The 24681-nt window shown below is 41.8% G+C and overlaps 1 protein-coding gene and 1 long non-coding RNA gene across 2 annotated transcripts in view; one reads left to right on the top strand and one right to left on the bottom strand.

The window, feature by feature from the left end:
• The window catches only part of LOC138955859 (uncharacterized), a 50640-nt gene that overhangs the window by 18134 nt on the left and 7825 nt on the right, over positions 1 to 24681 (top strand). The window lies entirely within an intron of this gene.
• LOC138955863 (uncharacterized) lies at positions 90 to 1091 on the bottom strand. The gene is made up of 2 exons (XR_011452405.1): positions 408 to 1091; positions 90 to 134 (listed from the first exon to the last, which is right to left on the bottom strand). It is a non-coding gene; the product is annotated as an uncharacterized lncRNA (long non-coding RNA).

The raw sequence follows: 24681 nt of genomic DNA, 5'->3' as shown, positions 1-24681 counted from the left end.
TGTTTTTGCAAAGTTTGGAACTTACTCTTTTAGAAAATATATGAAACATTTGAAAGTTGTCGCTGCCTCTCACAGACGCAAGACGGATGTATGGTAAAACTTCTTTATTTTGAATCATACAGGGCCGTAAAAGACTGCAATAAAGCAAAATAACAGTCATGATTAAGAGCATAAAACTAGTGCCAAAAAAGTGATGTACAGTTATCATAAGCATCTATCACCTTTTCATTATGCTTTTATCACAAGTTTAACACTGCATTAATGACATTATTATTACGAAGTTGAATAAAATGGCAACGCTCAATCTGGTCACAATTGTTCTAAGTTTACAACAATTGCACATTTCGCCATAGGTTGTCATACACACTTTCTTACAAACACAATATTCACAATGCATATGTGCATACCTCGTCTTCTCCTAGTGATGGCAGCGAGCAACGAAAAGGCATGGGGATTGCCCACACAGGTTCCTGAAGAACACAAAATATATGCTAATAACTATACATCAACGAATAAAATCTAGGTTAAACAAACCAGTGGTGCGAGAACACATTGGAGCGAGACAACGATACACACTGGGGCGAGGCAACAATTCAACGTTAAAATTACGCATGAACTCGAGACGATAAAAACACAACAGGTCAAGGTCAAGACCAAAAATAGCTCTCATTCTACCACGCACATTTCCGCAGCAGAAGTTACAACTCCATATCGTTCCTTTTACCTCAATAGTAGGCTTACAGAATAACACGCCTTGGTACATTAAAACATAATCATGTTACGTTGCAATAACAAACAATAGAAAGCTGTTCATACCTCTCAAGTCCGAAACAGTGCCACAACACTACCCGACCGGTCTGTCTTACTGCGAGTCGAAGTGTCAAGTGACGTTCTAGAGCATGTCCGAATCTCGCGCGAACTCGCGCATGACTACGCAAAACACATTTACCCTGGAAAAGCGTGCAAGGCGGCACAGGCGCCCGACCGACAAAAAGCAACAAGCATTGCGGCAGCAACACTCCCACCCCAAATCACAGAGTGATTGAAAAAAAGGAAATAAGGTGGAAACAAGTCATTCCACGACTGACAACGATACCCAAAAGGGCGTAGAAAGGGGTTTGGTGCTAAAAGCTGCTAGTTTGCCTTAATCATTTGATTGCTCCACCTTTACAAGGATGACTTTTCTTGGGGAGAATCACGGGGTGTTTCACTCTATGAGGTTCAGACGATTTCTTCAATCTGCCTCCAACCCGTAGAAGGCCCTCATCGTCTTTGAAGGGGTCCAAATCTCTGAGGGGGTTTGTCTGTTGGTCTGATTGTGTAAAGAACTCATCCTGAATTGCATGAATCAGGTTCTTTTCTGCACGTTGCCTTGCCTCGAGCTCTGAGAGAACTTTTCCCTTTTTCCTTGAGCAGCACTTGACGATTGCTGCGACCGCTCGAACGAGTTTGATGTAGCTCGAAAACCTACTGACTCTATCTTCAAAGCTAGTGGGTGACTGATGTGAGAAGTGGGTCGTGGCAGACTTAACTTCCACGTCATCTGTGGGGATTTCAAGTTTCACATCTTCTGGTGTGATTTCTCGTTTCCAAAGGAACTCGGGACCAGAGAACCAGATTGACGATTTCAGTTCGTTTACGGTGAGTCCACGCGATGCATGGTCTGCTGGGTTCTCGGCAGTACTGACGTAATTCCATTGCTCTGGTTGAGAGTTCTGACAAATTTGTTGTACTCGATTTGCGACGAACATGTGGAACCGTTTGCTTTCATTTTTGATGTAGCCGAGAACGACTTTCGAGTCAGTCCAGAAGTGATGAGTCAAGTTGGGGTAATCTAGCTCTGAACTGAGAAACGTAGCTGCCTTTGCAGACAATGTTGCGGCCTGGAGTTCCAATCTGGGGATGGTAGTTGGTTTCAGAGGTACGACTCTAGTCTTTCCCATCACCAAAGCGCAATGAATGTCTCCTGTGACATTTTCAAGCCTCAAGTACGAACACTGTCCACATCCAGTTGTTGATGCGTCGGAGAAGTGATGAAGCTGTGCTTTGACGGGTTTGCCGAAACTTGCTGGATGATAACAGCGGGGAATCTGTAGGTTCTGCAGTTGCTGCAAATCATCAATCCACCTTTCCCACAGAGGACGAAGATCTTCTGGTACACGATCATCCCAGCCAAGATTTTGTTTGCACATGGCCTGCAGGATCTGTCTTCCAACTAGAACTACAGGAGCTATCAACCCCAAGGGATCGTAGACCGAGGCTACAGTGGCAAGCAATCCTCTTCGAGTTTGAGGCTTCTCTTTTAGACGAAGCTTGAAGCGGAGCGTATCATCACTTGTGCACCACCGAAGGCCTAGGGTCATGGATTCACTACCATTGTCAATGTCAACATTCGTCTGTGTTGGACCCGCACGTTCGGACTCTGGAATGGTTTTCACGACTTCTTCGCTGTTTGAAGTGATCTTGTGAAGCCGCAGATTGGCTTTGGCGCAGATCTCTCTGGCGTTTGAGATGACTTCTTTGGCTTGAGCCACAGTTTCTTCGGCTCTCAGCCCATCATCAACGTAGAAGTTTCTGTCCAGGAAGTCTGCAGCCGTCTCACTCAGATATCTGTAATCTCTGCCTATTTGTTTTAGGCCAAAGTTTGCGCAACCAGGGGACGAAGTGGCGCCGAACAGATGAACTTTCATCTCCACCCTCCCACCACAGGAAGCGAAGATAGTCTTGCTGTTCTTTGGGTACCCGAAATTGGTAATACATTTTCTGGACGTCACAGGTGAAGGCGATTGATCCTTTTCGAAACCTGCTCAGTACACCCACGAGGGGGTTGATCAAATCCGGACCTTGCAGGAGATGGTCATTCAGACTTGTTCCATGGTATCTTGCGCTGCAGTCGAAAACTACTCTAACTTTGTTGGGCTTTTTGGGGTGGTAAACGCCGTGATGTGGTATGTACCACTTCGAGCCAGCTGAGTGCAATTCTTCTTGCGGAACTTTCTCTGCTTCTCCTTGCTCGATCAGGTCCTCCATGAAGGACATGTAGTGTTCTCTGTATGTAGGTCTCTTCAAGAGTTGTTTCTGAAGGGATAGAGCGCGGTGGAGAGCACCTTGGCGATTGTTGCATAGGTTTGGATGTGCTTGTTTGAATGGAAGTGGCATCTCATAGAACCCATCGCTTCTTTGATTGATTCCTTCGTTGAGAATTCGAAGAAACGAGTGATCATCCTGAGACATCTTTTGAGTGTCGTGATCAGTGAAATCTCTCTCCATGAGATGTAACAGTTCTCCAGTAGTGACTTCCTGGACTTGTGTCTTGTATACATGTCTCACTAACCCTGTGTGTGACACAGCTTTCGTGATGACACAATGGCTTTTGCCGAAAGCATCGAAAGGTTCGACTTGAGGGGGTGGCCCACCGATGATGCTCCAACCGAGACTAGTTTCTATGGCGAAAGGTTGATTGGGATCTCCTGTGATGCACTGCAGAGGGGCTAGAGCTTGAGGGCAGTTGTATCCAATCAGCAGCCCCACAGGACAACTCTGTTTCGGTACCAGCAGGTCCTTCACTCCCAAAAGATGGGGCCAACAGCTTGCAGTTTCTGGTGTGGGGATGTGCGACTCATCCACAGGAATGTGGTTTCTTGAAAATGACCCAGGGAGACTCACATAAGTGTTCGAGCCGTAACGTCTGACCTGAAGGTCACTGTACTTCTTGCAGCTGATCAGCTGACTGTTGTTGGTTAGTGTCGTCAGACGAAGTTTTGCAGGCGTGCAGGGGGCTTCCAGGTCGGTGACTGCGTCCTCTGTGACAAAGGTGGAATCCGACATGGAGTCAACTAGAGCGTACACTAAATGTTCCTTTTGAGGGTTTGTTTTGGACGAAACGAAAACGGGAATGATCATTGAAGTCAGCGTTCCATTTTCCTGACCTGAAATGACCCTGAGATTTCCACTTCTTTCCTCATTCACTCCAGAATGTCGAGGGGTATCGTCGTGGAGGCTAGTGGGATGTCTTTTCTGGCATATGGAGCACTCACAGCGTTTCTTGCATTGCTTTGACAGGTGGCCAGGCTTCAGGCAGCCAAAACAAAGTCTTTCCTTTTGAACGAACTCCCTCTTTTCTTGCATGGATTTTCTTGCGAAGCTTCTGCATTCCGACAGACTGTGGTTTTTCCAATTACAAAATTTGCATTCTGGCTGTTCTTCGCTGTTGGTAGCAAAAGCGTTTCTTTCAGACAATGTCTTTTCTCTGGTGTGGTTTGGTCGAGGGGGAATGGGTTGCAAAGTTGATTGGCAATTGAGAGCGGGGTCGTTGGCAATGTCGGCTTCAGCTGAGACAAAATCTGCGAACTCTGCGAATGTGGGGTATCTACTCTTCTCTCTGCGGGTTGTGGCTATGACTCGATTCCATCTCTGAGACGCCCAATCAGGAAGCTTCTGAGCGATTGTTAGAATTTCCCTAATGTCGTTGAGGCCTCTGAGAGGGGGAAATTCTTTCAGAGCAGTGTTGCATTGTACGAGAAAATCAGAGAGCCTTTGGAGCGCTAATTTGTCTTTGTTTGGAACTTTCGGCCAATTGTTCAGTTTGCTCATGAAAGCGTCCGATGTGATGAACGAGTTTCCAAATCTCTTTTCAAGAATGGCCTTGGCTTGCAAATAAGCTTGTTCGCTCCTCAGAAGGAAGAAGCCGCTCACAGCTTCTCTAGCAGGACCTCCTAAGTAACGCTTCAGGTAGTGTATCCTGTCGGCAGCTGGAATGCCCTTATTTTCAATGAGTGCGGAGAAGGATGCTTTCCAGTCAGGGTACTGAAGAGGGTCTCCGGTGAACACGGGTGGTTCTGGAACAGGTAGTCGACTGGAAGCAATGGCTTGCGAAAGGGTACGAATTAACTCGTTTGATGACGAGGACTGACCATGACTTTGATCAATTTGTGAGGGTCGCTGATGACGTTGATCAAACTGTGGCGGTCGATGACAAATTTCATCAGAGTATGAGGGGCGACCATAGCCTTGTTCAAACTGAGAGGGCTGATGATAACTATGATCAAAGTGTGAGAGTCTATGATTTCTTTGATCACCATGTGAGAGTCTATGATGATCGTGATCAATGTATGAGGGTTGGTGATGTTCTAACTCTTGAACTACATCTTTGCCTGAAACTGAATGTGACTGTTTTACAAGAGTATCTTCAAACAAACCGACATGTGATTTTTCTGGCAAAGTGAGGTTGGGATTTGTTGTGTGAACAAAATTTTGTTGTTCTTCTTTTGTGAAAACTTCTAATTTTGCTTCTTCCATTTTGATCTGGGTCTCAAGTTGTTGTTGTGCAAGTTTACGTTTGAGTTGGGACAATCTATCTTCAATCTGATCTTCTTCCAGTTTAGCTTGAAGTTTGGTTTTGAGAGCTGCTGCTTCAGCTGCAGCTTTTATTCTTTGAGAGGATACTGATGACTGCTTGGATGAACATGTTTTGACAGAAGAGGCTCTGGACGAGACAGATTTGGCTGTTGATCTAGGAGAGGGATGGCTTCTTTCAACGATTTTGGATACGATTGCGACAGCAGAAAAGTTTAATTCTGAGAGTGCAGTCTCCAGATTTTCTTCATGTCCTAGTTGTTTGAGTTGCTCTGCAGTTTCATTTACTGAGCCAAGTCTTGAGTTGATGATGGACTTTTGCAAAGCTAATTCCTGAGGGTCAGCATTGTGTGAGAGGAGAGTGTTTGTTTCAGACAATATTGACATGAGCTCTGAATGTCTGGTCCAAAAATTTCTCGACAGAGTGTCAACTTTGTATTGTCTACCCTTTTCGGTCAAGTTGCGTGACCGTTGAGAGCGTTCAAGATTTTGTGTTTCACTTTCGGGGGGATAACTTTCACTGGCCCTAGCCTCATGTTGATACCCTCCACTGAACTCCATATCTAGGTTGAGTTCAAAGACTGAAATTTATGGCGGAACTCTAAGCCTGGTTGAAAAATCTTACCAAAAATCTAAATCTATAAATAGAGAAAATTAATTCAAAGTGTAACTCCAAAGAAAATATTGTTTTTCAATAAATAACCAGATACTAAACTATTGCTTCACTGAACATCAATGAACAAAATCACAACACCTAAACAAAATAAGTGCTTTCAACCTATCAACCAATATGGTTTTCTGAGCCGTGAAATACGATTTTGGAACTTCATACAAATGTGTCACATTGTTCGGCGCGAGGTCAAAGGTCGGGAGGAAAGTAGTTCTTTGCCCAAATCGGAATCTGCACTATCATATATTTTTTGGAGTCCATGATGTATTTATTGAGCTATAAAAATACAACATATATACCCATACTGAAGTAACAGAGACAAAGAAGCACCTCATGGGATATACATATGTATATATACATTATATATATATAGAATTTGTCACGTTTCAATATATCACATAAGGTGATTATGAATGGTTAGTTACTTCTAACTAGCCACACCACGATCCACTCTCGCAGTCATACAATTAAATAGAATCAACAAAAGTATAAGTTTCAGACGCCTGTTTATGTAATAACTCGCCACCTCCCTCGAGACTTCACTCCAAAAGATGTTCTGTTTACGTTCAAAACGTAAATCAAGTGTTCACTGACAAACATGCCAGTTAAAGTATAGAAATTTATAGTAACACGCTGATCCCGTGTATAGTTACCCAGCTAGCAAGCTTTCGTCGGCCGACTGACGATTTCAGTCGGGTGACGTCGTCAAATGTCGTGTGTCGACGTCCGTTGTCGCGCCGATATCGTTTTGACTGTGTGTAAAACTCGGCAAATGTATGTAATAAACCCCGACATCGGCCCGACGCAATGTTGCTGTCGATAAAAATATGCAGAGTTACGGGAGATAACAACTTGAATTTATTATCATTATTTTAACATTTGTTACGTCCCCTGTTCAAGCGTCGGGAACGGCGTGACATGACTCTGCAAATGCGAAACTAAATTATTCATATTTGTTGACTTTTTCACATAGGAGTAGGATAATTAATTGTAAGTTTTGTTTGTATATTTGCAATCAAATACAGCATGAGCTCAAACCATGAGTTTTACATTTTAAAAATACGCCATCATATACTTGAAATACTCTAATAGCTTTCCTTACGGTACAAACAAGATTGAGTGTGAACATGGCCGGCTAGCTGCTACTTTCCCGCGTGAGCGAAGTTTATTTGTTTTCTTAGTTCAAGTTATATCGAAAGAAGAGACATTCGCAAGTTGGACAGCACATTGATGATATGTTATCCGAGACGAATGTCGCCTCGGGATCTCAATCTGAGTGCTGGTCCCAGTGCCACGTGGTGGCGGTGATAGTTGACAAGTTAAAATTGTGTAGCCAAGGACGGATGGAAACCTACAGGTGTGTTCAAGCTGTTAACGTCAACTCGAGGACAACCGACGGATCCAGCGAGTAAGTGATTTTGTTTTTTTTTGCTTTAATGTTAGTTTTGCTGTTATACAGTGTGGGGGGGGGGGGGGAGTACATACTGCTGTATCTGTATATGTAGATGTAGGTGTTTTGTCCTGTTACAGTGGGGGGGGGGGGGGGGGTGGAGTACATACTCATGATACTGCTGAATCTGTAGCTGTAAGTGTGGTTTGCACTGTTACACTTGGGGGGTGGGGTGTATGTATACTGATGTATCTGTAGCTGTAGGTGTGTGTATTGCATTGTAACACTTGGGGGGGGGGGGGGGGTACATACTGATCTATCTGTAGCTGGTGGTGTGTTTTGCACTGTTACACACTTGGGGGGGGGGGGGGTGTACATACTAACTGCTGAATCTGTAGCTGTATGTGTGTTCTGCACAGTGACACTGGGGGGGGGGGGGGGGGGAGGGGGTTGTACATACTGCTGAATCTGTAGCTGTAGGTGTTTTTTGTACTGTTACACTTGAGGGGGGGGGGGGGGTGTGCATACTGATGTATATGCTTGGCGCTGGTGGACAATATTCACTTTTTTGGCCAAAAACACACTTTTTTTGCCAAAAACGTACATTATTGGCCAAAAAGTGTGTTTTTGGCCAAAAACATGTTTTGGCCAAAACTTTTAAGTGCAAAGTTTTGGCCAAAAAAATATTTGGCCAAATCTAAAACATTTGGCCAAAAAAGTGTTTTGGCCAAATGTTTTAGATTTGGCCAAATATTTTTTTGGCTAAAACTTTTGCATTGAAAGTTTTGGCCAAAAAAAATAGTTTTGGCCAAAACTTCATTTTTTGGCCAAATCTTTGAGTACCCCTTGGCGCTGATGGACAATATTCATTTTTTTGGCCAAAAACGCCAGTTTTGGCCCAAAAAGAAAAGTTTTGGCCAAAAAGTATAGTTTTGGCCAAAAACGCCAGTTTTGGCCAAAAACGCCAGTTTTGGCCAAAAACGCCAGTTTTGGCCAAAAAATTATAGTTTTGGCCAAAAAAGTGAAAATTGTCCACCAGCGCCAAGCTGCTTGGCGCTGGTGGACAATATTCACTTTTTTGGCCCAAAACACACTTTTTTGGCCAAAACTGGCGGTTTTGGCCAAAAAAGCAAAGTTTTGGCCAAAAAAGTATAGTTTTCGCCAAAAACGCCAGTTTTGACCAAAACCGCCAGTTTTGGCCAAAACCACCAGTTTTGGCCAAAACCACTAGTTTTGGCCAAAACCACCAGTTTTGGCCAAAACCACCAGTTTTGGCCAAAAAGTGTGTTTTTGGCCAAAATAGTGAATATTGTCCACCAGCGCCAAGCTGCTTGGCGCTGGTGGACAATATTCACTTTTTTGGCCCAAAACACACTTTTTTGGCCAAAAACGTACATTTTTGGCCAAAAAAGCAAAGTTTTGGCCAAAAAAGTATAGTATTGGCCAAAAACGCCAGTTTTGGCCAAAAACGCCAGTTTTGGCCAAAAACGCCAGTTTTGGCCAAAAAATTATAGTTTTGGCCAAAAAAGTGAAAATTGTCCACCAGCGCCAAGCTGCTTTGCGCTGGTGGACAATATTCACTTTTTTGGCCCAAAACACACTTTTTTGGCCCAAACTGGCGGTTTTGGCCAAAAAAGCAAAGTTTTGGCCAAAAAAATATAGTTTTGGCCAAAAACGCCAGTTTTGACCAAAACCGCCAGTTTTGGCCAAAACCACCAGTTTTGGCCAAAACCACCAGTTTTGGCCAAAAAGTGTGTTTTTGGCCAAAATAGTGAATATTGTCCACCAGCGCCAAGTGGACAATATTCACTTTTTTGGCCAAAAAACACACTTTTTTGGCCAAAAACGTACATTTTTGGCCAAAAAAGCAAAGTTTTGGCCAAAAAAGTATAGTTTTGGCCCAAAACGCCAGTTTTGGCCAAAAACGCCAGTTTTGGCCAAAACCACCAGTTTTGGCCAAAAAGTGCGTTTTTGGCCAAAAAAGTGAATATTGTTCACCAGCGCCAAGCTGCTTGGCGCTGGTGGACAATATTCACTTATTTTGCCAAAAACACACTTTTTTGGCCAAAACTGGCGGTATTGGCCAAAAAAGCAAAATTTTGGCCAAAAAGCAAAGTTTTGGCCAAAAAAGCAAAGCTTTGGCCAAAAAAGTGAAGATTTGGCCAAATCTATTTTGTTTGGCCAAATCTTTTTTTGGCCAAATCTTTTTGTGGCAGAAGTTTGGCCAAATCTCCCGTTTTAGCTGACATAAACAGTTTTGGCCAAAACTTTTACATAGAAAGTTTTGGCCAAAAAAAAGTTATAGCCAAATCTATTTTATTTGGTCAAATGTGTGGGTTTTTTGGCCAAATCTTTGTCTTTTTTGGCCAAAACTGGCGGTTTTGGCCAAAAAAGTGAATATTGTCCACCAGCGCCAAGCATAGATGTAACTGTAGCTGTAGCTGTAGGTGTGTTATGTACTGTTACAGTAGGGGGGGGGGGGGTTGAACATACTGCTGTTTTTGTAGCTGTAGGTGTGTTTTGCACACAGGGGAGGGGGGGGGGGATTGGGGTTGTGTATACTGCTGTATCTGTAGCTCTAGGTGTGTTTTGCACTCTGCACGAGGGAAGGGGGTGGAGTGTTATATGTTTTGTACTGTTACAGTGGTGGCAGCGGGGGGAGGGGGGTGTACATAATTCTGAATCTGTAGCTGTAAATGAGTTTTGTACTGTTACAGTGGGGGCGGGGGGGGGGGGGGTTTGGGGGTTGTACATATTAATGCTGTAGCTGTAGGTGTGTTTTGCACTGTTACACTGGGGGGGGGGGGGGGGGGTTGTACACACTGCTGTATCTGTAGCAGTAGGTGCGATTTGTGCCGTTACAGTTGGGGGGGGGGGGGGTACATACTGCTGTAGCTGTAGGTGTTTTTTGCACTGTTACACTTGGGTTGGGGGAGGGGGGGGTTGTACATACTGCTGAATCTGTAGCTGTAAGTGTGTTTTGCACTGTTACATTGGGGGGGGGGGGGGGTATACATACTGCTGTATCTGTAGCTGTAGGTGTGTTTTGTACTGTTACTAAGGGGGAGGGGGTGTACATACGGCTGTAGCTGTAAGTAATTTTTGCACTATTACACTCGGGGGGGTTGTACATACTGCTGAATCTGTTGCTGTAGGTGTGTTTTATACTGTAATACTGAGGGGGGGGGGGGTTGTACATACGGCTGTATCTGTAGCTGTAGGTGTGTTTTGTACTGTTACAGTGAGGGCGGGGGGGGGGGGGTCTACATACTGCTGTATCTGTAGCTGGTGTTGTGTTTTGCACTGTTACACTGGGGGGGGGGGGGGGGGGGTTGTACATACTGCTGTATCTGTATCTGTAGGTTTGTTTTCCACTGTAACACTGGGGGGAGGGGGGTTGTACTGCTGTAGCTGTAGCTTTAAGTGAATTTTGCACTGTTACACTTGGGGGGCGGGGGGGGTGGGGGTACATACTGCTGTAGCTGCACCCAGCCAGCAAGACATTAGCGGCCGATAATCGGCCGAACACCCTTCAAAAAGTCGGGCCGGTGATGTCAAAAGATACGACGCGGGTGTTGGCCCGACTAACTTTTGCAAAGAGGCAAAGAGGCAGCCGACAGGCGGCCGAACACCTGTACTATAGCGGCACGCATCCGGTCCGATGTTAATCGGCCCGATGGCTTGTTGGACCTGCGGGCCGACATCGTCCCGATGTCTTCCCGCTGAAATCGATATCTTCCCGATGTCGGCATAAGGTGTCGGGCCGCAGGTCCAACAAGTCATCGGGCCGATTAACATCGGACCGGATGCGTGCCGCCATAGTACAGGTGTTCGGCCGCCTGTCGGCCGCCTCGTTGCCTCTTTGCAAAAGTTAGTCGGGCCAACACCCGCGTCGTATGTTTTGACGTCACCGGCCCGACTTTTTGAAGGGTGTTCGGCCGATTATCGGCCGCTAATGTCTTGCTGGCTGGGTAAGAAAAGATAGCTGATCTGTAAAAAGTGCTGGTTAATGCAGGTGTCACACACCCCACGTCGTCACCACTCACATGACATCATTAATATACAAGATGACAAGGTGGTATAAGGGCGCTATGACATGGTACACTTAGCTTTTTGCCACTGAGTGGGCGGCCCGTAATTAGTCTATAGTCTCCACAACTGCTCCGTCGAATGTAGTGCCGGCTGGCGTGGCAACGAAGCAGGGAATAGTGGAGACATCAGGCGCCACACTCAGTCGCTGAAGATCCTGTCCGTAGTCTACCAGAAGATATAAGTGTAGATTGGCAGGATGACGACAGCGACAGCAACCACCAGTACACCAGAACACCAGGTTAGCAGGTTACAGCTCCAACGCTCAGGTTACGTAGAAGAACGTAACGTAGAAGGATAGTAGTAGGTAGAAACGTTCGTAGAAACGTTAGGTAGAAAGGCTGCAACAAAAAGCATCGGTGCACTAAACATGCCACGCAATCCTTTACCCTCCACCATCAAACATGTCACCTTTACATATTTCATAGAGCACGTGGGCCTGCACAAACGAACTTTTACAACAACAAATCAGCCATTTTCCTTCCTTCTCTCCATATCTGCAAAAACCATATACAGATTAGTATTTTAGCGTCACAAAGAGCAAATTATGCGCTAACCTGGAAATAACAACAGAGAGTATTTCATTCCACAAACACAGACTCGTCAACAGCGTTAAATAATAATGTATTACCTCAACAGCCCAATGTAGGTAGTTCTCCCTTTTAAGCGAGTACGCTTCCTTATGAATGGCTTCCGCTCGTCAACGAAAATATCGCCATCCTTCCTCTTACACTGAAATCCTTATGCGGTGGAAATCCTTCCCTGCTCAGTGAAGAAACCTGACGATACGTCCTCAGCGAACATGTAACAGCGAAAGGTGGTCTACTCTTGAAGTTCCATTAGAGCCCTACTGTGCTAGCAGACCGGCACGTTGATAAAAGTGAAATATCTAACGTTTATGAAAACCATCAAACTCTAAGGACGAAGACACCGACCCTCCTCTCTTGCCGCTGATTGTCAAGTGTGCCGTTTCACGTCTTTACCAGACAACCTTGAAACCCTCACGTGACTCCACGTGTACTGTAAACTAGTTCAGTTATAGTTGATTTCGCCAAGCAAGCAAAATCACGCACGTGGAACCCCTGTATCACGAAATTCCCGTGCTCGGCTATGCATGGTTAGCAGAAAACCCCAGCCGTTGACAGAAAACAACAGGCGCTTTCTGTCGCAATTCAAGAAAGGCACCCGACAGAGTGACACTTTCTCGATTCATGTCACTAAATCGTGACAGAATTACGTCAAGAGCGAGAATGCATAAAAATTACGTCATGAGCAAGGGAGATCATCCTTTACTCTGTGTGTGTCTCCGCCGCCTACATTCCAATGTGGAATTTTGAAAGCAGGGAGCACACTAGAGGTAATGGAAGAGGTGGGGGGAGGGGGTAAGAATTAGATCTAGAAAGAACTCTTCACAGACAGCCTACTGGAGAAACAAACCCTTTCGGAGCCGATTGCAACACTGAACAAGAATAACCCGATGAGAGTTCTACAACCTCAGAGTAAAGGATGATTTCCCTTGCTCATGACGTAATTTCTATGCATTCTCGCTCTTGACGTAATTCTATATTTAACTTTTCTTTAAAAGTACAAGCGATCGAGTGCACATTTTGGTATTTTTAGCAGCGCTCTCATTATACATTTCTATATATATATATAAATACATTTTACCATACAGATTTGACAAGCAAAAGCTGTAAGTGGTAAAGAAATGTGTAACTTACTCTTCAGGGGTAGTCTGTAATGTAAAGCACCACGCCAAGTCATCCTGATACCTCTCCAGTACATGTATCCATGCTTAAGGTGTAAGGGTCACCCAGAATTTGGAAAAAAATCGTTTTTCAGATATACTAAATTATGATGTTGCCAAAAGCTAGAACAATATCTCTATTTTCATGTGCAGTTTACATTTTGTCTCTAGCATACATAGTTTTCTTGCAATAAGTGGTCAAAGTAGGTTGGTGGGAATTAAAAATCCCTTTAATCAAGGCCTCTGTTGAATGAAATTATCGGTTCTGATGATGAATTTGATTCCAAAAACTGCTCAGAACAGTCAGACACAGATGATGAATCAGACAGTAGCTCAAGTGAAGATAGTTTTGATTCTAATCTCTTGATGACCCCCCCATAAAGGACATAAACTGATAGATGTTGAACTTTTTGCTGTTTTATGTGGTGAAAGTTCGCGCGAAATCACAGGCAGCTGCACTGTCTGAATGAAAAACTTTTTTAAATATTCACCTATTCCATTGAAACTTTGCACATCAAATGTTCACTTGACTGGCTATTGTTTGTTCTAGAATGAAGCTGATAATCAGAAAAATAGATTTTTTTTTTATTGTGTGATATATCATAATAATATAGAATTATAGTATTCTTTTGCTAATGCTACTAAAAGCAACATTTCCAACAAAACAGAAAGCTTTTAGAACATACTGTAGGTAATGATGCTTTAAATATGAGTGCCAATTTATTTTTCAATTGGACACATAGTTTTTCCCCAAGAGATATTTCAAAAATGCTAAAATTAGCATTTTTGCAGGTTTATTTTGCCCATTATTTTACGAATTAAATAATTTTGTCAGTTGTTCTACTTAATGTAGGTATTCAAACTTGATGTTTTCTGAAAATATAATGATTTTTGAAGAAAACTACCAAACATCAAGCCAATTCATTGATTGCAAGTGACTGAATAAAAAAATTACAGTTTTGGTCCGACAATCTGGGTGACCCTTACGCCTTAAAGGGAAACTGTTGGAACTGGAAGACAGGAGCTGTATGAATGATGCACATCATCTCTGGTTTCTCGGGAGGCCTGGAAAAAAAACCCAGAACAATATTAACATAACATGTCTTGAAAATGAAATAAGTACTATTTCAACTTCACTATCAGAACCAAATCACTCCCTACTCCAGTAATTGTTTTGTTTATTATTTTACAACCATAGTTCATACACTGATACAGCAGCATTTGATCATGTGCATGCAGATTAAAGATCAAACATTGTATAAACTTGAGTAAAAAAAAAAGAACACAACAAAAACACACTCAGTGACTCACAGCCACACCCAGTTACTCAGTAACACACACATGTATACAATTATTTATATATGTATTTATATATATATATATAGAAAATTATAATATGTATATGTATTTATATATATATATAGAAATTTATAATTTATATATGTATTTATATATATATATAGAAATTTATAATGTATACACAACAGATAAATCTTGCTCAGTTCTACAAAGGCCACGTTTGCAATGGTCATGTCTTGGATTTTAAAAACAATAACTTACCTGCTGGTTGATCCAAACCGATAATTGAAAATCAGTGAGACTGAGAGCAAAATGTCCTGTAGTGTACATTCATCGCCAACCTCCCCATTCAAGGCAGACCGTGTCCAAAATCAGCTGTACCATTCACATCCCGATTGCATTCCTTCAGAAGGGCAGTCAGTGTTTCAACTTCTTTGTCGATATATTTCTCTGGTGGACGTGTTGAACTGACTGCCAAATATTAGATTGTTTCCAATGTCAGTCACGAACGACGGCCGTCAACACTACTATTCATGTACTCCTATTGTGTCTTAAAACCGACTTCTCGGGAAAGTGATCAATCGAATTTTATAGTCCACAAAAACTTGCTTCATATTTTATTTAAGGACTACTTTTATTTGGCTTTATTTTTATGGCGCACATTTTGTGCCCCACATTTTGTTTTGGCCTTCATTTTGGGGTCCACAAAATGGAAATGTGCCCCACAAATTTGTGGGCTTATTTGTTGAATTAATGACATCGAATGCCAAGGATAGTCAGCCAATGGCGCAGCTGGCATGGGTGCCTGTGCCAGGAATAACTTAAAAGCTCGGTGAGGCACCGAGTACATATATTACGGACATCTAAAAGTACTTTTAGGGTAAAATGGTTGGTTTTTGAGGTGTATTTATTAAGTAAGAAGGTTTGTTTTATTTAAAAGTGGTGGCCTGCCATTTTATAACCCTTGGCTGGGTATGGATGGGGGGGGGGGGGGGGGGGGTAAGGTCTCATCGGTGGTGTCGTGGTAGCACCTGGTTTGTCCGTTTTTAGCCATGACAGGGGCCTAGTAATAACAATTGCGATTTAGTTTTAAAAACAACCGGATTTCAAGTTCGTGTAAATCGGCCGAATTACAGACGCATCATTGGGTATGTTGATATAGTAACATTGGTTTCTTTCTGAGCCGGTTAACTGTGTCAATCGAGAGTATGATGTAACTCATCAAGAGTTGTGCCTTTTCTAATTTTACGATTCACGTGGAAGCACTACTGACAGAAGCTGCTTTTATTCAAAATAGCTGTTAGCTGTTCATTAAGAAATTCATGTCAGGAACGGATAATGAGATGAAATAATGTGGAACCTGAAGGTTATGGTTATCGGTTTTAAGATTCTCGCTCCATCTAATCAGTGCATTGATTGAACTGTGGTATGATTTCTTATTGTTGTTCTATAACATCCTTGTCAATTTTATATTCTGTTAGTTGTGTGTTCATCCTTTAATCTACTGTCTCTCTCTCTCTCTCTCTCTCTCTCTCTCTCTCTCTCTCTCTCTCTCTCTCTCTCTCTCTCTCTCTCTCTCTCTCTCTCTCTCTCTCTCTTTCCGCGCAGGAGTATCCGAAATCAACGCTCACAAGTTTCGGTACGCACCAAACCAAACGACAAGAAACTGTCCTCTCTGTACAGCTGATAAAGAAGATGAACACCATGTTGTATTTTTATGTCCTTTTTATCAAGACCTTCGAGCAAAGTATTTGAAAATCTCGAACTCTAAGACGCTGCAACAACAACTTGTGTATTTCTGTGGCAATAATGAGGAAAATGTGATGAACAGCTTCAGCAGATTTGTGTTCTTCATGCTACAGAAGAGACGAACCCTTATCAATGAGGTTCAGTGATATGTCATCTGGGTTTTAATGTATTTGTTGAATTTTATGCGTGACTATAATTTATAACTGTGCAGATACTATTGCTGTTATTTTAACCACTATTGTAAGGGGCTGTGGCCTTAGACAATTAAAGATTTGTTCTTGTTCTTGTTCTTGTTCTCTCTCTCTCTCTTTCTCTCTCTCTTTCTCTCTCTCTATCTCTCTCTCTCTCTCTCTCTCTCTCTCGATGTTATTCTTCTGGTTGCCAGTTTGTTCTTCTTGTCTCAGGCTAGGATTTGAGTTGTTCTCAGTTCAGGTTGATAAAATTGAGTTAGTCCTTGCAAACTTTGGATGTATATTGAATGTTGGTCAAAGACATAGCCTAGCTCTACAAGTTTACAGAGGTAAAGAAGCAGAGGGGGGAATAATTTGCGATAATGACCCAGCAACCAAACAAATAACGACCCAGCAACAGCCTGAATCCTCGATAGTGCAATGGGTTGAGAATTTGTTCTGTTTCGGTACTACTTTTTGCGACTGAAAAGTTCCGAACGCTCTAACGTACGAATTATACATCTCTGGAGCAAACAATACAAACATACCGCATTTAAATTAACAACTACAGGCCTGACCACATGAATCTTCATATAAAACCCATGAGTTCGGTTGTTTTCTGAATCTAGATTTGCCGTGGTCAAACGTTCATCACAAGCAATTTCCCGCAAGGCAAGTAACTCATACTTTGTCTAGCGACAAGAGTAGTTCCCCTTCTTTTCACTCAGTTTCTTCGACAACAGACTGCAATCCGACGGTCATTTTTCAACAATATTTCATTTTATAAACAGATCACACGCAACCAAATGCACACATGTCATCAATGTAAAGAACATACAGCGGTTTCATACACTAGTTTGCCCAGAAAACTGAACTGCATACAGGTTTTAACGTTGGAACACGGGTGCAAGAGTTTGCCTGCTAGTCCAATTCGATGACAGATTATTTCCTACGCGATACCAAAACATATACAGAACACACAATATCTGCCTTTGCCGCCACAGCAGAATAACAGCATTTATCCCCCCCTCTGCTTCTTTTTCTCTGTAAAGGTGTAGGGCTAGTTATTTTTCGGTAACTTACCCAACAACCAAAATCACTTACCCAACAACGGGCCTGAATCCTCGATAGCTCATGGGTAGAGACTGTACACATTGTGGATCTACTTTTTGCGACTCAAAAGTTCAGAACACTCTAAAGTACAAAATATACATTTCTGGAGCAAACAATACAACCATACCGCATTTAAACCAGCAACTACAGGCTTGAACACATGAATCTCAATATAAAATCCATGAGTTTGGTTGTTTTCTGAATTCAGATCTGCCGTGCACAATCGTTTATCGCTAGCAAGATTCCAAGGAAAAGTAACTCTCATACTTTGTCTAGCGACACGAGTAGTTCCCCTTCCAGATTTCGGCTTCATCGACAAGACTGCAATCCGACGGTCAGTTTTCAACAATATTTCATTTTATAAACAGATCATACGCAATCAATTGCAAACATTTAATTAACTTAAAGAACATGCAGCGGTTTCATACACTATTTTGCCCCAGAAAACTTAACTTCATACAGTTTTTAACGTTGGAACACGGGTGTAAAACTTCGTCTGCTAGTCACATTCGAGGAAAGAACATTTTCTGAGCGATACCAAAACATGAACAGAACACACACTATCTGCCTTTACCGCCACAGCAGAATGACAACATAACTGTGTACTTGATTTTAGTTCAAAACATGGAAACTGACAAGAAGTGTTAACAAAATTGAATGATTTGCACGGAACTATACAACCGCGCATTAATCGATAGCCTGCGCAGGTAGACTGGTTGGGTGAATATGATTCGATCAAACTTTCGCACAAAAACTCCTCTTTTCTTTGAATAACTGAAGAAAGGAGGGATAAAGAGGTTACATACCTCGTCTCAGTGATTATCAAAAATAATGGTCATGATCCGCTAACTTCGACCATTATTTTTGATAATCACTGAGACTCGGCATGTAACCTCTACATCTGTGTACTTGATTTTTAGTCCAAAATAGGAAAACTGACAAGAAGTGTTAACAGAATGGAATGATTTGCACGGAACTATACAACCGCGCATTAATCGATCGCCTGCGCAGGTTGACTGGTTGAGTGAATAGGATTCGATCAAACTTTCGCAAAAACCTCCTCTTTTCTTTGAATAACTGAAGAAAGGAGGAATAAAGAGGTTACACACCTCGTCTCAGTGATTATAAAAAAATAATGGTCTCAGTTCGCGGTCATGAAAAAGCTCGCTAAAGCTCGCATTTTTCATGATCCGCTAACTTCGACCATTATTTTTGATAATCACTGAGACTCGGCGTGTAACCTCTACTTATTGGTTGCTTGACATGTTAATTATGGTAAATATCATTTGTACTATAGTTAAACTTATCTTTTATTTCTCCTTGTTTGTTACCCCTCAATGGGCGAGGGCCGGATGAAAAGAAGCATGTATACATTGCTTATTCTGTCACCCTCGTAAAAAAAAACCCAATTCAATTCAATTCAATTCAATTCTCTCTCTCTCTCTCTCTCTCTCTCTCTCTCTCTCTCTCTCTCTCTCTCTCTCTCTCTCTCTCTCTCTCTCTCTCTCTCTCTCTCTCTCTCTCTCTCTCTCTCTCGATGTTTTTTTTTGTTTTTTTGTTTTTTTGTTTTTTTTGTTTTTTGTGGTTTTTTTTGTATTTGCCAAGCACATCATTGTGGGGCTTTTAATCAGTAACATGCATCCGTCTACAATGTATCATCATTCATCCTTCAACATGTATCATAAATGGCAAGTATAAATATATATACAACATTAAGACATAACAGACAGACGAGAGAGAGAGAGAGAGAGAGAGAGAGAGAGAGAGAGAGAGAGAGAGAGAGAGAGAGAGAGAGAGAGAGAGAGAGAGAGAGAGAGAGAGAGAGAGAGAGAGAGAGAGAGAGAGAGAGAGAGAGAGGCGGGGGTGGGGGTGGGTAATGATGGTAGTGGTATCATTTATAATGTATACTTTTTTTTTTTTTTTTTTTTTCAAATTATCAAACGTTCCATGAACAAACTTCACCTCGTCTCGACTTATACAGTACTCACAATCTTCTAATGTACATTTCATTTTCCAATATACTATTCAAATCGTATCTATCACCATACTTATATTTACTAATACACATTTTTGCAATCAAAATAATGTGATTAATTACCTTATTATTTTGGCATATAGTATTTGGTTGATAACCAAACAAGACATCGTGTTCTGAAAGGTGCACATTTAATCCTGTATTTCTAAAAAATATAATGGACAACATTTTCCCAAAAGCACGTCAACTTCTCACACTGCCAAAAAAAGTGTTCAACATAATCAATGTGTTTACAAAATGTACATAATTTTGTTTCTCTAATTTTCATTTTATTTAATAATATATTCGTGGGATAAATATTATGTAATATTTTCCATTGTAACAATCTCAATCTTTCTTCTTTTGTACATTCGCTTGTTTACAGCCAATAATTGTGATCTAGTTTAACCTGATATTTATGTAACCAAAATGTAACAGCGCAAGGCTCGCTCGCTTTAGACTGGACTATCAGCATGCGAAACTTTCTCGCGGAAGGGTTAGTGATCACAGGGTTCCGCGTGTCAAGGTCATTGTTGTGTTCGCCTGCTCGTGGGCTGGCTGTGTTTTTGCAAAGTGCAAGCGCTCGCACAGCGGTCTTCATTGCGCCGTACTCAAAAAATCTAGAGGGACTGTATCCTATCTTTGTGCACAGCTGGTTAAAAGGAATCATATCTCCGTTATCCCAAATATCTTTCACCGTATCTAAGTGTGCTACTATCCATTTTTTAAAATATAAGCTTTTATTTTTATACATCACATTTATATTGTTCCATAAACATTGATCACCAAAGCGATCTTCTCTCTCATAAATCAATGCTTTATTATGGATCCATTTTAAGAGAACTTCTTTCCAAAAGTTTGATCGAATGCATTCAATACCTTGAAACAGTTTTAGTGGTGTTGTGGCTTTAAAACAAAGTAAATTTCTTCCCAATACCTGATAAAGACTTAATGGAATCGTTGTCCACGGTTCATATTTTCGTTGTTGAAGTTTTGCTGCCCATGTGAGTAAAAAAGAAGTCTGCATATCGTGGACGTTTATCATGTTAATACCACCTTCTTCCACCACATTACACAATACATTTCGTTTAACTTTTTCAAAGGCTTTTGTATTTGAATACTTCCTTTTCCAGAGAAATCTGAACAAAATAGTATTCAAATTATCGAGAACTTTAACAGGGGCAAGAAGCGCCTGCATAGCGTAAACAAATTGTGAAACTAAGAAGGACTTAATAATACACAATTTGCCGCTTATACTTAAATTCCTTCTTGACCATCTGCAAATGATTTGTTCAACTTTTTCAAGTCTTTTGGACCAATTTTCCATAATTTCAGAGGCCGGGATGTCATTTTTAAAATTAATTCCCATGATTTTAACCTGGGTATTCCATTTAATATCGCAATATTTCTCTTGACAGTTTTTACGCGATCCCAACCACATTGCTTCCGTTTTACTTTTATTTAATTTTAAGCGAGATATATTGGAGAAATCATCAATGATTTCCAAAACCGTTTCCATGTCGCTTTTATCTTGAAGTAAAACAGTTATATCATCGGCGTACATAGCCAGTTTCAGGATACGCGATGTTTGTTCTGCAAAATCTACATCTGGTAAGGCAAATCCTTTAATATTGGGGTGACTTCGGATTTTGATTGCTAATAATTCTACAGCAAGCACGAAGGCCAAAGGTGAGAGGGGACATCCCTGACGGATTCCGGAATTCACACTTATTTCTTCCGAAATCCAGCCCATATAATTTATGCAGCTCGTGGTGTTTGTCATTAGAACTTTAATCCATTTCACAAATTTTTCGTAGGCTCGGGCGTAGTCAAGGGCAAGTAATATACCGGGTTGATTTCTTTCATTTGCGTAATTAATGACATCATCGATTAATCTAATCAAGTTACTTGCCTTTCTTCCCTTAATAAATCCTGTCTGATCTTCCGACACGAGGTCAGAAATAACACCAGATAAGCGCTGCGATAAACATTTTGCCAGCATTTTATAATCTGTATTGGTTACAGATATAGGTCTCCAATTCTTAAGGCTATCTCTCGGCAAATCTTTACCCTTATGAATTAACGTGATAACTGCTCTTTTCTGAGTATCTGACAATTCACCGACTCTAAATGCATTTTGAAGGGAATTAACCACCATAATTTTTACTTTAGGCCAAAAAAATTTCATGAAACTTGTAGTCAATCCGTCTAAACCTGGTGACGAACCATTTTTTAATAGATACAGCGCCCTGCCGATTTCTAACACGGTAAAATCAGTTTCCAAAACATATTTGTGTTCGTCATTTAACTGAGGAATATTTAAATTAAGAACTTTACTTTCAGCATCCTCCTCAACAAAATTCCCATTTTTATCAAACACGTTATTGTAAAATCTCACTTGCTCCTGTAAAATGCCTTTTTGCGTCGTTATCTGAGAGCCATTTCCATCAATTAATCTGTCCATACATTTTAAATTAGCTTTCACTTTTTCCATATTTAGAAAAAATTTTGTATTCTTTTCACCTTCTTCGATATATTTTTCACGGGATCGAATTTGAGCACTCTTTGCCTTTTGAATATCATATATTTCCAACTTTGCTTTTAATTTTTCCTTTTCAACAATAAATGTTGAATTTTCAGGGTGCCTGGATATCTGTTTATCTAATTGATTCAAATCCTTTTGCATTTGTTGTTGGTCTACAACTGTTTGCCGTTTTTTACATTTACTATAGTCAATAGAAAATTCTTTAATTTTTATTTTACATAGGTCCCATTTAACTTGTGAATCAAAATCAAGATACTCGTTGTCATAATTCTCCAAAAAGGTGTTTAAACCTTCAACAAACACTCTATCTTTCAATAAACTGTCGTTAAATTTCCAGTATGACGGGCCTCTCTCCATATGAGTCAGACTGTATTTCATTCTAACCATTCTATGGTCGCTCTGGGCAACGGATTGAATTTCGCACTCATGTGCACGATTTAAAATGTTATCCGACACAAGTATATAATCCAATCTTCTTGCTATGAAAGGAGTTTTCCGGTACCATGTAAACTCCTTGTCGTCTCCATGTGCCAAACGCCACAAATCGTTTAATGCACATTTAGTCAACATCGTCTTAAACATTTCAACATCTGTGTTGTTATGCTTTCCGCCGCTTATGATATCTAATTGATTATCAAGTACACAATTAAAATCTCCACAGACAATTTTTTTTTCATAAATTCGCTCATTTAGACAGTTGGAGAGGAATTCGTAAAAAAGCCTTTTCTCGTGAACTTCATTTGGACTGTAAACGTTAAAAATATATATACTTTCTTCATCTGCGTGGATTTCCAATTCAAGCACTCTTTTAGATTTTACAACACATGCAACGTCATAAGGAAAGGATTTTTTCACTAAAATGACTTGTCCAAGATTTTCCTTCCCCATTCCCTTTCCCACTGTTCAACGTCACTGTCTGTTATGTAGGTTTCCTGCAAACATACAATATCAAATCCATTCTTTTTAAGATTATGAAAAATAGTTTTGCGTTTTGTCCTGTTCCGTAAACCATGTATGTTTATCGAACAGACTGATAAAGCCATGGCGAAGGTAGATTACATATTGTTGAAATCACGATCAAAATTCAGAGTCCGTGGGGCAAGCCAGGGTGGAAGAAAAAAACCACATACGGTCAAGACACAAGACACAAGGTCGAGGCACGTGTCAACCCCACACGCTGTGCGGCGTGCTTTTGTCACGGTCTTCGCACACACTTTCTATGTCAGAGTTGTCAACATTGGCTGAGTCTGTTTTCTCACGTGCAGCGTCAGTGCGTGTCATCTTCACTAAGTTTTGGTCTGCAGGGGGGGAATCCCTGAGTCTCTTGCCTGTGTGTAAGATCTTGACCTAGGGAAGGCCAAGGTTGACTGCTGTGTGCATGGTCGGCTTTTCCGCATCTTGGCAGTTGTGTTGACTCGACCTGTGTCCTCGGACTGGGAGTGGTTGGGGTTGGCTTCTGTCGTTGTGGTTGTGATAGGAGTGGCGAGGATAGTGCTACCGGTATCCACGTCTTGGTCCTGAGGGGTGGCATCTGTGTTCTTCCCCTGTGTTGGTTCATTGCTGTCGGTGTCGGTGTCATTTGGGAAGGCGTCGCAGTGCGGGTCTCCCCTTCTGTGACCCGGTTTGTGACAATCAAGACAAATGACGTCATTTCTGCAGTTCGAGGCTGTATGACCCTGCGTGAGGCACCGCCCACACGTTCCTTGTTGGATTCTACGTTCTTCTTTCTGTTCGAAGTGGTAGATGGACGCTTTAAAGTTTCCCAGGTTTACCCTTGCTGGGAGAGGACGATCGGGAACCTCGACGTAAATGAAACGTCGGCCGGTCAACCAACGGGTAAGCCCACCGTTTTCATCCCTATCTTTTTCCATGTATAGCTCTGAGCGGGGTTTCCCCCCTACCTTTTGGATCATAGCGAGGATTTCCTTGTTGCTGAATGAGATTGGGAGATTCCCAATTGTAACTTTCGTTGTTTTAAGCTCCTTTTCTCCATCTTGGGTTTGGATGATGAAGGGATTTTTGTCCCTGAAGTTCACGGTGACCCCTCGTAGTGCCACCCCGTTGAGCAGAAGCTTTAATCGTGTTGCCCTAGACTTGGGGTATACTCTCCATAGTGCTCCGAGCCTCTGTGCACCGAGAATGGTGTCATGTCCAGTTTTTCGTTCACATGCGCTGCATATCTCATGAACCGTGTAAGGCTTGTCTGATTCTGTAGGCAGATGTTTGTGTTGAACAAAAACAGGTTGGATAGTGTCCGAATTTTGGGTATACGCGGCCATCTTGAAACAAGGACGAAGCCGGTCGCTGCCGATTGAATCGGCGGAAAAACACACAAAAGACAGTACCTTTAAACGAGCAAAAAAACAGTCTTGTACGTCGCTGGGACTGTATGTAGACTAGCTACGGCCGAGAAGCTGGTGCTTTTGAAAGGTTGTAGACCCAAATCACTGGAGCTCTCGAAGAAAGGGCAATCTGACATCAGACGCGCAACCGGAACGAATAATCTCTCTCGATGTTATTCTTCTGGTTGCCAGTTTGTT

Source organism: Littorina saxatilis, unplaced genomic scaffold, assembly GCF_037325665.1.
Source record: "Littorina saxatilis isolate snail1 unplaced genomic scaffold, US_GU_Lsax_2.0 scaffold_163, whole genome shotgun sequence".
Classification (NCBI taxonomy): domain Eukaryota; kingdom Metazoa; phylum Mollusca; class Gastropoda; order Littorinimorpha; family Littorinidae; genus Littorina; species Littorina saxatilis.
Note: the sequence above shows the minus strand (reverse complement) of the source record. Positions and strands in the feature narration are given on the sequence as shown.